This window comes from Nansenia antarctica (genome assembly GCF_963989245.1).
Source record: "Nansenia antarctica genome assembly, chromosome: 1".
Classification (NCBI taxonomy): Eukaryota; Metazoa; Chordata; class Actinopteri; order Argentiniformes; family Microstomatidae; genus Nansenia; species Nansenia antarctica.
In genome coordinates, this window is record NC_137674.1 from 15,528,471 (window position 1) to 15,541,757 (window position 13,287).

Here is a 13,287-nt window from a genome sequence, read left to right on the forward strand (position 1 = left end):
AAACATGACACTTGTCAACCAAAGTGCTTTACAGTAAAAGTACATTTAAAGTGTAGATAAACAGAATGTCTACAACAGCATGTTTGGATACTGGATTCTGATTGGCGAGCAAAAGTGGTAAATATCCCAACAACCTTCAGTTCAGACCGCATTTCCAGTATCAATGCGCCTCCCAATCAATCTGATTAAGAACACCTGTGCTGACCTACAATGCAATGGCTGATCTGGTTTATGGGACTATATTCTGTGGCGGAAGGATATATGTATTCTGAAACGATTAATGATTGTAAATACATGAATTTAATGTTAATGTTATTTTTTATATTATGTGGTGGCTGTTGTAGAAAAGCAATTTACCATTAGAGGGCGGGGGTTGTGGACTCATTTACCACTGTACGGCTTCGCCTCGTGCCACAACCCTGTACCAGTGGTAAATGAGTCCACAACCCCCTTCCTCTCATGGTAAATTGCTTCCATAAACAACCAACAGAAACAACAGAGGAACAGAACAACACGTCAAAACAAACAAGGCAAGAGTCAGAGTGAGTCAGGGAACGCTAAAGAATACAAGTGGGTTGAGCAGTAAAATCACATGCAAAAGACCAATAATAACATCTGACATGGTGTTACCCTACATCTCCCCCTACACACCTGAACTGGACACGGATGTTCCTCCGCGTAAAAGACTTCCGGCCTCAGGCTGTGTTCGAAATGGCATACTAGCATACTACTCATACTAGATATGACGTAGATTTCAGTATGCAAGACCGTTCACACTGTACAGTATGCAAGATTTGAGTATGCGAGAAATGTTGTATGTATACTAGATTTCTGGAATTATTTAAGTACGATATGACTGGACACTACTGGGCAGTGGCGGGCGGTGCATTTCACACCTAGGCCTTCAGTGATGTCCGACACATTCCTACCTGAATTATTCTACCTCTTAATACCATCGTTATGACGCCATGGCTCTAGAAACTAGACAGAAACACAGTATAACCGGGCGTTGCATCACCTTAACATAGTCAGACAAGTACAACAGAGTTATAATATTTCCGAAGCATTTTTAATCAATAAATCCGCATTTACAATGAAGAGTGTTAAACTAACATCTTTAAGATCGCTACATTACCCACGTCTGTCGTCTCGTCCACCATAATAGCGACAAAGGGTGCCTTTTTAATCTCCATTTTGATCTCTTCTCCCATCACTTCAGCAATAGCAAAAATCAGGTCGTTTTGTATTTTGCCTGACGTCCCAGTAAACACTTTGTTTGTGGACAGGTGGTAATGTAAATCTGGGTTGTTTTCAGCAAGAAAACACGCTTTCATCGTGTCCCCTAAATGAAAGTTATTGTTTACCCCAAAACAGGACACAATCGATCAGTATTATCGATCAGTCAACGAAAGCTTTCGTTGTGGAGCTCCGTTTCCCTGCGCACTTTCAAAAGTTTCACATCTACCGGCATAGTTACGCATCTCAATAGTGAATATCAATAGTGCGTATCAATAGTGCGTATCCAATCAAAAGACGTGCTGGGTGCTGACATCATTGAGCCTTACAGCAGGCGCCATTGTTGCTTTTGCTCGCCAACTCGAAATCTACGTAGGTTTCCACAAGGTACGCCACAGGTTTTCGCGTTCAACGTTAAGTTACAGGTCGTTTTCGCGGCACCGTTTATTGTGCAGGCGGGCAGATTTTGGAGCCCCCTAGCAACACATTTTGATTGGATAAAAGCTCTAACATAAAGGCCAGCCCTCCAAATCTCAATCGGAGACTGGAAGCAGCGCAACCAAGAGGAAAGCTATGAAATGAAGAGAATAGACTATGGGGAATCATTAATACATATTTGTGGAAAAAATATATTAAAATAAAATGTATATTCTGATGATGTTTAGGCCAGCAGAGAAGGCCTTGCTGGCCCTGACGGCACACCACTGCTACTGGGGTACTAAATCCCCCAAATGCAATGCGTGTCTCTTCAGCCTCGTCAAATTGCGTCATACAAACTCGTCATACAGCTTTTGTTTACATTGTCAGATAGCCAGGGGGGTATTCCACGAAGCTCGATAAAGTTCTAAGCCTCGATAAAGTTCTAAGCCTCGAAAATGTTAGCTTGCGTTCGGTGCCATCAATGTGGCTCAAATAATTCGCTGCTTGGTTGAGCTCCTTCTGAGTCAGATATAATTAGCCTGGTCGCGACCAGGCTAAAACACAGGCTATGGTAAGACGCGCGTCAAAAAAGGCTCACAGGCGGAAACTACATCCCGAACGACAGTTCCTCTTTTAGGAAATATTAGTTCCCACTTCACACGAGATAGATAGATGGATAGGTTGACTGTGTGAAAGATAGATAATTTGATATTTTGAAAGTGTGATCGATCGATAGATAGTTTGATTGTGTGATAGATAACTTGATATTTTGAAAGTGTGATAGATAGATCGATAGATCAATAAAGAAAAGAGTGTAAAAAAAAAAGTAATTGTCTCAACTTGCATTGCTGTCATCACAGCGGTCTGGCTGGCGTAGTGGTTAAATGTAAATAATAGAGCTTATGTATGTATGTATGAATGTTATGGAAGTGTATTGTCTGTATTTAAGTGTTTAAGATGAAAAATTGTTTGAAAGTATGGTATGAGGACCCCAGGAAGAATAGCTACTGCATATTTGCTGTATCTAATAGTGGATCCAAATAACCAAACCAAACCAAACCCCTCCTCCCCCTTACCTCCGATGGTGGTCTCCTGGAACTCGTCGAACTGGCCCTTGACGAAGCGCAGAACCAAGCTGGACTTGCCCACAGCCATGTCCCCCAGAAGCACGAGTTTGAACTGGCAGATCTTGGTCTGGGGCAGCGTGCCGTTGGGGCGACTGCTTCCTCTGGTGGTCATGATGGAGGAGGGCAGGTGGGGGGGGGGGGGTGCCACCCGGGGAGGGGGGGGGAGCTCAGACAGACGGGACTCTGGGAACGGGTACTCTCTCTCTCTCTCTGCCTCTCTCTCCCTCTGGTCTCCTTTCGTCTCCTGTTCTAACTAGCTAGCTCAGAGGTGATTAGATGAGCTAGTCTGCTGCACACTTGCCAGCTAAAGAGCTAACTGGATGCACTTTATTATTTTACTTAAAGTAGATATACAATCTTTCTTATTCTGCTAGAATTGGGTTTCATGGTAATACCATAATGGCATATTTACAGTACATGGACAGTGGATTGAAGCATTGGAAATGTCTGTTTTTTATAGATGGACATACGATTTTTTTTCAGGTGAGAGTAAAGTCAAAATGACATTATCTGACTGCATTGCCCACAGCAATCCAATATTCAATTATAATAATGTTATAAATTGATATGGATCAATTTATACCTCTTATTAGATTATAAATACTCTGGTTGTTATGTTGGGGGCCACCCGCTGTGCCGACGGACCACGATGCCGACAGTTTATTAGCGGATTTCTGCGAGAGCTGACAAGACGGTACATGTGGGAAAACTAGGGTTAGGGTTAGGTGCTAGGGTGCTACGGTTAAGGTTAGGGTTAGGGTTAGGTGCTAGGGTGCTACGGTTAAGGTTAGGGTTGGGGTTAGGGTTAGGGGTAGGGGTAGGGTTGGGGTTAGGGGTAGGGTTAGGGTTAGGGATAGGATTAGGGTTAGGGTTAGACATGCCAGCATGTACCAAGTCGACGTAGCACCTAACCCTAACCCTAGTTTTCCCACATGTACCGTAACAGAGAAGCGGAGAGCATTCACATGCAGGGAGGGCTGTCGGCACAACGGTCCGTCGGCATATTGATGCGGCACCGTTATGTTTGCCTTTTGGTTGACAGCAAAAGAGGGAGAGAGGAGGATAGAGAGGGAGAGAAGGAGAGAGAGCAGGATGGTGTCGGCACACCAGAGAGAGAGACAGCAAGAACCAGGTGAGAAAGTGGACAGGTAGTCAAGACCACATAAGTAGCCTTGTGAACCGATGGTTCTCGAGCCTAATGGCCCATAGGGCAGGATTTTCCTGTTTCTGTAGCGTGAGGCGGCTTGATGTACAAGTACACCCCCTGGACATGACGCTGGTATGTCGCAGGGTCTTACCCCCAACCAACCCTTAATGCTGAGTTATCATCACCGAGGGGGGGGGTTCCATGCCACAGTCCATGCCACCCCCCCAAGGCAGCAAACCTAGGAGAAACACTGAGAGCAGATAGATGAACTGTTCAGTGTCAATCCTGTAGAGATGGAGATGGAGGTTAAATCTCCAGAATAATGTCCAGCTACAATCGCAACAACATTCACAACATTTCTGGAGCCTGGTAGACCCAGACAACTATAAGAATATTCACCAAGCAGCCCTGAAAGTATTTGCTTTATTTGTCTACATACGTTTGCGAATCAGCTTTTTCTGATATGAATGTAATGAAATCTACATTCTGAACAAGCCTGACAGATGACCATTTAAATGACTCTATAAGAGTGAACCTAAGGGGATACACTCCAGCATACACAACTGTAGTAGACTCCATGCAGTGACAGTCATCTCACTAAGGGTAGGAATGAGTCAACACACTTATTACACACATGCACAATATTTTTTGAAAGAGACAAAAAGACAAAATAATTCGTTATGTGAATGAATGTAAGTAATAAGATATGAGTAGCTCTCGGCCACTTACATTTTTTCAAAGTAGCTCTCAGATTAAAAAAGGTTGTAGACCCCTGCTTTATGCTGATACATGCCTGCCATCTAGTGGACATTTAAGGGTACGACCAGGTAGGGGGATATTGCTTGTAACACAATCCTCATTCCTTCTCTCTTTAGTCTAACCTAATCCCATAGTAACCTTCATAATTCAGTTCTAGATATGTATTTTCTTTATGTGGCTAACACAACTCCAATTAAACTGCTTCATAAAGTTAAAGTTAATACATGTATAGTAATAAACACTTTAATAGTAATTACTTTGTTGTTTAGTATCAGGGAGGGAGGGAGGGAGGGAGAATGGATGACCATCTTTCTTCAGTAGGCCTACCATTTCTAGCTCATGTATATTTCTAATGATTCATTATATGTCTTGTACATGATTCTTGTTATGATTCTTGTTACGGCTGGGCCGTCACACACGCCCTCCCCCGCCCCCACAGCTCGAGCACCCGCCCCCACAACTCGAGCACAGCGTGCTCTCCGCCGCAGGTGAATCTCGTTCCCGGTGATTGGAGGGTTATCCAGCCACAGTCAAACCAACACACCTGTCTCCACTCCCAATTAACCCTCTGGCTACATCTACCCTGGACTCCCTTCATTCATCGTCAGTTCTTCCCTAAGAATGACCTGGCAAGTATCCTCTGTGATTAGTTATGAACTTTGCTCTTGTGCCTATTCTTGTGATTCGTTGATATCTTATGTACTGGCCTACCGTGGAGAATTACCCTGCTTTCCTGTTCCTCCACAGCCCATGCCAACCACTACCGCCATCCCGCCAGGTTGAAACCCCCAGCCCGCCAGGCTGAAACCTCCGGACTCATCATCTGTGTTTCCACCCACCTGCACTGTAAATAAATACCCTACGGGGCTAACACTGTATTCTGCCTCCGGTGTCGTGTCCTTGAGCTCCCTCGCCCCCGTGTCATAACAGAAGAACTGACCATGCAATTGGGCTCAGACGACACGAAGGACCGGGCACCATCTCCCACCCCTGGATCCGGTCCGACGGCTATCCAGATCCTCGCTGAACACACTCACCTCCTCCAGGCGGCCGCTACAGCGTGCCAGGCCCTGAACACTCGCATGACAACCCAGGAGGCTAACCAGGAGCACCGCGCCACCCAGATGCAGCACCTCATCTCTACGACCCAAGCGCTTACAGCACAGGTGGCCGCGCTCACAGCCTTTGCCCCCCCCCCTGCTCTCCCTGACCCTGCCCAGCTACCGGCACCACCTACTGGACAGCCACGGGAGCCCCACCTAGCCAGCCCCCGCCCCTTCGACGGAGCCTTCGCCCAGTTCCGAGGCTTCATCCTCCAGTGCGAGTTGGTGTTCTCGCATCAGCCCAGCCAGTTCTGGTCGCCGGCAGCCCGGGTGGCGTTCATCACCAACCTCACCACCGGCGACGCCCTGAATTGGGTCCAGGCCACCCTCTGCGCCCGCCCTGACCTGTTCGGTGACTACGCTACCTTCCTCACGGAGTTCAAGAGGGTTTTCGACCACCCCACTGCAGGACAGGAGGTCGGGGCGCGACTGATGTCACTCCACCAGGGGAACCGGACCGCGGCGGCCTACTCTATCGAGTTTCGCAGCCGGAAGCGGATGGAATGACAGGGCACTGCGATCTGCTTTCCGCCAGGGGCTGAGTGAGGCCATCAAGGACGAGCTCGTCCGGGACAGACCCGCCGCCCTGGACGAACTAGTGGCCCTAGCCATCGACGTTGACGAGCGCTCCCGGGAGCGTCGGAGAGAGAGAGGGCGCTACCAGACCAGCTCGCCACGCCCCCAGGACCCTATCGTCACAGCCAACCCCTCCTCCGCACGGGAGTCGACCTACACCCCATGCACTGGCGAGGAGCCGATGCAGCTTGGTCGAGCCCGCCTCACCACGGCGGAGAAGGAGAGGAGAAGGGCCCAGGGCCTGTGCCTCTACTGTGGAGAGAAGGGACACCTCCGTGACACCTGCCCGTCCCTATCAAAAGGGCAGGCTCACCCGAAGGGGGAATCCGGGTGAGCCGTGTCTCAATCCCCACCTACCACCAGCCCAGCCAGGTTCTCTGTCACCCTCTCCTGGCAGGGGCAGAACCTCACGGTCGAGGCCATTATTGACTCGGGAGCAGACGAGAACTTTATGGACGCCCAGCTGGCCCGCTCAGCTGCCGTTCCCCTCGTTGCCCTCGAGACCCCCCTCTCCGTCTCAGCCCTAGACGGACACAGCCTGGGGCCTCTCACCCACCGCTCTACACCCCTCTCCTTGACCGTCTCTGGGAACCATGTGGAGGAGATCCGGTTTTACATCCTCAAGACCCCCCAGTCCCCGCTCATCCTGGGACGACCGTGGCTCGAGCTCCACATTCCCCATGTCAGCTATGGTGAGGGACGTATCCTGAGCTGGAGTACCGCATGCTACGCCCGGTGCCTCCGTGCCGCCCATACCCCCACATCGCCTCTGCGACCGCCTCCGGCTCCCCCTGACCTCTCCTCCATCCCAGAGGTCTACCACGACCTCGGAGAGGCCTTCAGCAAGGAGCGTGCTCGCACCCTGCCGCCTCACCGGCCCTACGACTGTGCCGTCGAGCTCCGCCCTGGCAACAAACTTCCGGTCAGTCGCCTCTACAACCTTGCCCCCCCGGAGAAGGCAGCCATGGACACCTACATCTCCGACTGTCTGGCTGAGGGGCTCATCCGTCCATCACACTCCCCGGTGGCAGCGGGGTTTTTCTTCGTGAAGAAGAAGGATGGAACCCTCAGGCCATGCATTGACTACCGTGAGCTCAATGCCATCACCGTCCGGAACACCTATCCTCTCCCCCTCATGAGCTCCAACTTTGAGCCCCTCCTTGGGGCCACCATCTTCACTAAGCTGGACCTCCGGAACGCCTACCATCTGGTCCGGATTCGTGAGGGTGACGAGTGGAAGACGGCGTTCAAGACCCCCCGTGGCCACTATGAGTACCTTGTCATGCCCTTTGGTCTCACTAACGCCCCCTCCGTCTTTCAGGCCCTCATGAACGACGTCCTCAGGGACATGCTGGACATCTTTGTCGTCCTCTACCTGGATGACATCCTAGTATTCTCCAGGAACCCTGAGGAGCATGTCCAACATGTCCGCCTAGTCCTCCAGCGCCTACTGGAGAATCGCCTTTTTATTAAGGCTGAGAAGTGCTCGTTCCACACTCACTCTGTGGAATTCCTGGGGCTCATCGTGGAGGGTGGGTTGACTCGCCCTGACCCCAAGAAGACTCGGGCCGTCGTCGAGTGGGGCCAACCTACCACCCGGAAACAGCTGCAGTCATTCCTCGGCTTTGCCAACTTCTACCGGCGATTCATCTGGGACTTCAGCCGGGTAGCCGCCCCCCTCACTGCCCTCACCTCCCCCCTGCGCCAGTTCACGTGGACACCAGCAGCCAGCGCTGCCTTCAGTGACCTGAAGAGGCTCTTCACCTCGGCGCCGGTCCTAATCAACCCAGACCCCTCTAGGCCCTTCATTGTGGAAGTGGACGCCTCAGACACGGGCGTCGGTGGCGTGCTCTCAACGATCGGAGGACCAGACCGTGCACCCCTGCGCCTTCTACTCCCGCCGTTATACCTCCGCCGAGGCCAACTACGACATCGGGAACCGCGAGCTGTTGGCGGTGGTGGAGGCGTTCCACGAGTGGCGGCACTGGCTGGAGGGCGCAGAGCACCCCTTCACCGTCTGGTCGGACCACAAGAACCTAACCTACATCAAGTCGGCCAGGCGGTTGAACTCCCGTCAGGCACGCTGGGCCCTGTTCCTCGGGCGGTTCAACTTCCACCTCACGTTCCGTCCGGGCTCCCTGAACGCCAAGGCTGACTCCCTTTCTCGGCTCCATGCCGCAGAGGAGGAACCCACCACTCCCGACACCATCGTTCCATCCTCCCGGGTCGTTGGAGTGGTCACCCTGGAGATCGAGGCGGTGGTCAGAGCTGCACAGCGCACCCAGCCAGATCCCCGACCGGGGTCCCCCGGCCGTCTCTTCGTCCCGGACGCCGTCAGGACCAAGGTGATGCAGTGGGGCCACGCCAGCCGCTTCGCCTGCCATCCTGGGGCCCTACGCTGTCCTTCCTGCGCCGGCGGTTCTGGTGGCCCACCATGGCCGCGAACGTCAGGGAGTTCGTCTCGGCCTGCCCTACCTGCGCTCGCAGCAAGGCATCCCACCGGCCGCCTTCAGGACTGCTGCGGCCTCTACCCGTGCCCGGTCGACCGTGGTCCCACCTCGCCATGGACTTCGTGACCGGCCTTCCCCCGTCTCTAGGCAACACGGTCATCCTCACCATCGTGGACCGCTTCTCCAAGTCCGTGCGGTTGGTAGCTCTGGCAAAGCTACCGACCTCGGCGGAGACGGCGGAGCTACTCACCACCCACGTCTTCCGGCTTTACGGGCTTCCCCAGGATGTGGTTTCCGACCGTGGCCCCCAGTTCACATCCAAGGTGTGGCAGGCCTTCTGTTCGGGGATTGGGGCCACGACCAGCCTCTCCTCCGGCTACCATCCTCAGACCAATGGGCAGGCGGAGAGAGCCAACCAGAGCCTGGAGTCGGCGCTCCGCTGCATGTCCTCCCTCCATCCATCCTCCTGGAGCAAGGACCTACCCTGGGTGGAGTACTCTCTGAACGCCATGGTGAATGAAGCCACCGGCCGGTCCCCCTTCGAGTGCTCCTTGGGGTACCAGCCACCCCTGCTTTCTACCCAGGAGGGCGAAGCGTCGGTACCATCAGTCCAGGCACACCTCCTTCGCTGTCGTCGGGTCTGGACCTCCGTACGCTCGGCCTTGCTTCGGGCCACCGCCCGAACTACCCGAAGCGCCAACCGTCGTCGCACTCCAGCTCCGGTGTACCAGGTGGGCCAGAGGGTCTGGCTCTCCACGGCGGATCTCCCCCTCAATGTCCCCTCCCGGAAGTTGGCGTCGAGGTACATCGGCCCCTACGCCATCGACCGGGTCATCAACCCCGCTGCCATCCGGCTGGTCCTCCCTCACTCCCTCCGTCGGATCCACCCGGTGTTCCACGTCTCCCGGGTTAAGCCCCATGTCGCCAGCGACCTGATGCCACCAGCCCCTGCACCGCCCCCTCCTCAGTTGGTGGATGGCCACCCCCAGTGGGCGGTAAGGAGGCTCCTCAGGGCTCGTCGCTGTGGCCGGGGTTTCCAGTACCTGGTGGACTGGGAAGGATATGGCCCAGAGGAACGGAGCTGGATTCCCCGGTCCCAGATCATGTCCCCAGTCCTCCTCAGGGACTTCTATCGGGCCCACCCGGAGGCTCCGGGCCGGTCGCCAGGAGGCTCCCCCTCGGGGGGGGGTCCTGTTACGGCTGGGCCGTCACACACGCCCTCCCCCGCCCCCACAGCTCGAGCACCCGCCCCCACAACTCGAGCACAGCGTGCTCTCCGCCGCAGGTGAATCTCGTTCCCGGTGATTGGAGGGTTATCCAGCCACAGTCAAACCAACACACCTGTCTCCACTCCCAATTAACCCTCTGGCTACATCTACCCTGGACTCCCTTCATTCATCGTCAGTTCTTCCCTAAGAATGACCTGGCAAGTATCCTCTGTGATTAGTTATGAACTTTGCTCTTGTGCCTATTCTTGTGATTCGTTGATATCTTATGTACTGGCCTACCGTGGAGACTTACCCTGCTTTCCTGTTCCTCCACAGCCCATGCCAACCACTACCGCCATCCCGCCAGGTTGAAACCCCCAGCCCGCCAGGCTGAAACCTCCGGACTCATCATCTGTGTTTCCACCCACCTGCACTGTAAATAAATACCCTACGGGGCTAACACTGTATTCTGCCTCCGGTGTCGTGTCCTTGAGCTCCCTCGCCCCCGTGTCATAACAATTCTTGTATATGATTCTTGTATATGATTCTTGTTATGATTACATTTCTATTGGGATATTGCCTCAGGCATAGCTGTAAACATGCTTAGCTACTATATTTGTTGCTGTAATCACAGTTGCTTCTAGCTATGATATTTAAGATCACTTATCTAGTTACACAATCTTCAGCATAACAAGTTCATAAGATATGAAAAATGCACAAGCAAAAGGAATGCAATCCAAATTATTTTTTATTCACGGTGGGCAGCAGCTCCGGCCAAGGCTGTTTGCAGTTGTGAGCGTCCTCTGGAGGACGGGCGCTAGAGACAGGAGAGAGAGTTCATATGAGCTTCACCAGGCCTATAGCTACAGAATAGAATACTTTATTAGTTTAGTTAGTATGTCCTTGGTCTATGTGTTCTATGTGTTGACTTACCTCTGCTGTGTCCATCGTCGTGAAGACGGTTACTGGGGGGACGGAGGCCGTCTGCCTGGACCGCAGCTCAGCAGCCCAAGGCTCTTCACAGATGTGAGCATCCTCTGGAGGCGGGAACGCTTCTGTTTCTTTGAAGCTCCGCTCTCCTCACAAGGCGGCGTCTCAGCTGTCACTGGGCTGGCCGCTAGAGAGAGGAGAGAGAGTTCATTATGAGCTTCACCAGGCCTATAGCTACAGAATAGAATACTTCATTCGTTTGGTTAGTATGTTCTAGGTCTATGTGTTCTACATGTTGACTTACCTCTGCTGTGTCCATCGTCGTGGGCAACCTCGATGCCCTCCTGTCCTGGGGCTGGAGGCTGGACACCATCATTGATGTCCTCCGGTCCTGGGGCTGGAGGCTGGACACCAACCTGGTTGGTCCTCTTGCACTATATCAGTTGTTACAGAAGAAGAATCAATGACAGAACATATCTCTTAAAACCCCATTATTCCTACAACAACAATGCATAGCTTGTCTGCTGTTTTATGATAAACTGGTAAGACTTTACCTTTACATTACACTTCCTTAATGTGAAATTATGTGGAATGTGGCGCATAGAGAAGCAAAGAGGCGGGTTTGTTATTATCAAACTAGTAACTAAATTAGAAACGTTATGCTAGTTATTAATTAACGTTAATTTCGCAATGAAGACCGAACTGCAGCGTTTTAGCCAACACCTAGCTTGCTAGACAGGTGTGTTTTTTTTCTCCAGCTGACGTTATGTTAGACTCTAGAATCATGGGCATCATTTATTTTGTAAATGGTTTTTGTCAAACGTAGCTTATTATTGCCTATTAATTCTTGTACCTTACTCAATATCATTTTTGTTATATTTTTTAATTCTCACTGATTATTTTGGTGAAAGTTGTCAATTATTATGACAGAAATTGGCAGACCTCCTGCAGTACCTCTGCGGACCCCCGGTTGAAGACCACTGCTGTAGAGGATACAGGCCTGGAAGAGCTTTGAGGTTTGCTCTTCATCGATTTCGGAGGACTGCCGTCTGTTTTCTTGGAGCCCTGAATGTTGAGAAAAGGTGCAAATGGAAATGCCATACCTGTTGCAGCTTATCAATCCCAATAAAGCAATGCAATTATACAAACTAAAATACTACACATATGAATATAAATGTGTAATTCTGTATCAATTAGTTAAAGACAAGGCAGTGTTATCAATTAACATTTTGAAAGATATAGATTCAGTATGTGTAATATACCTTCCAGCGAGAGAATAGTTTTCCCTTCTTTCCTTTCTTGGCTGCCTGTGCTGCACCACACGCACCAAGAAGCTCCGTCGTCAATGACGTCTCCAAAACATTGACAATTGCTGGATATTTGGACTCAGCCGCCATCTTGAGGCCTTCCTCACCACCGAACTGTTGCACAAGCTCCTTGTGAACATCCATGTAGATCTTGTAGATGTCCAGACCCCGAGGGTATTCCTGAGTCCGTGGGATGCGTGACGCTGCGCAGAAGTCTGAGAGGACCGACTCTGTGACGCGTATGCTCTTCTCATTCAGGTCTCTCGCAGATATGGCGGGAAATATATTCACCAGCAGTTTGGTGCAGATCCCTCGCACCAAGAGGCCATAATCCTCCTTGCCAAAGTTTGGCAAGACATGTGATACCCTCATATCTGGTGTCACATAGGCAAGGCGAGGTGAGTTTATTTGTAGCACATTTCATACAATAGAGGCAATTCAAAGTGCTTTACATACAGCATTGAACAATACCAAGAGGAGGATAGTAAGAAAATATATATATATATGTGTTACGGTACATGTGGGAATACGGTACATGTGGGAAAACTAGGGTTAGGGTTAGGTGCTAGGGTGAACCCTAATTCTAACCCTAACCCTAACCCTACCCCTAACCCTAATCCTAACCTTAACCCTAGCACCCTAGCACCTAACCCTAACCCTAGTTTTCCCACATGTACCGTATTCCCACATGTACCGTAACATATGTTTTAAATTACAAGAATAGATATATATGGATAAACATTTAACAAGATAATTAATAAGATAATAGATAATGGATGAAAAGACATAGATCGAAGTGTTAGTGTTTAACCATTACTGTTTCAAAACATTTTTTTAGCTTAGATTTAAATATTTTTAGGGGCCTGTTTGATTTCTTCAGGGAGTTCCAGGAGCATGCGGCAGAGTGACTAAAAGCTGCTGCACCGTGTTTTGTTTTCACTCTTGGAATGATTAGCTGATTAGTCTACCAAGACCATTTTGTGATTTGTATACAATTAGGAGTACTTTGAATTCAATTCTCTGA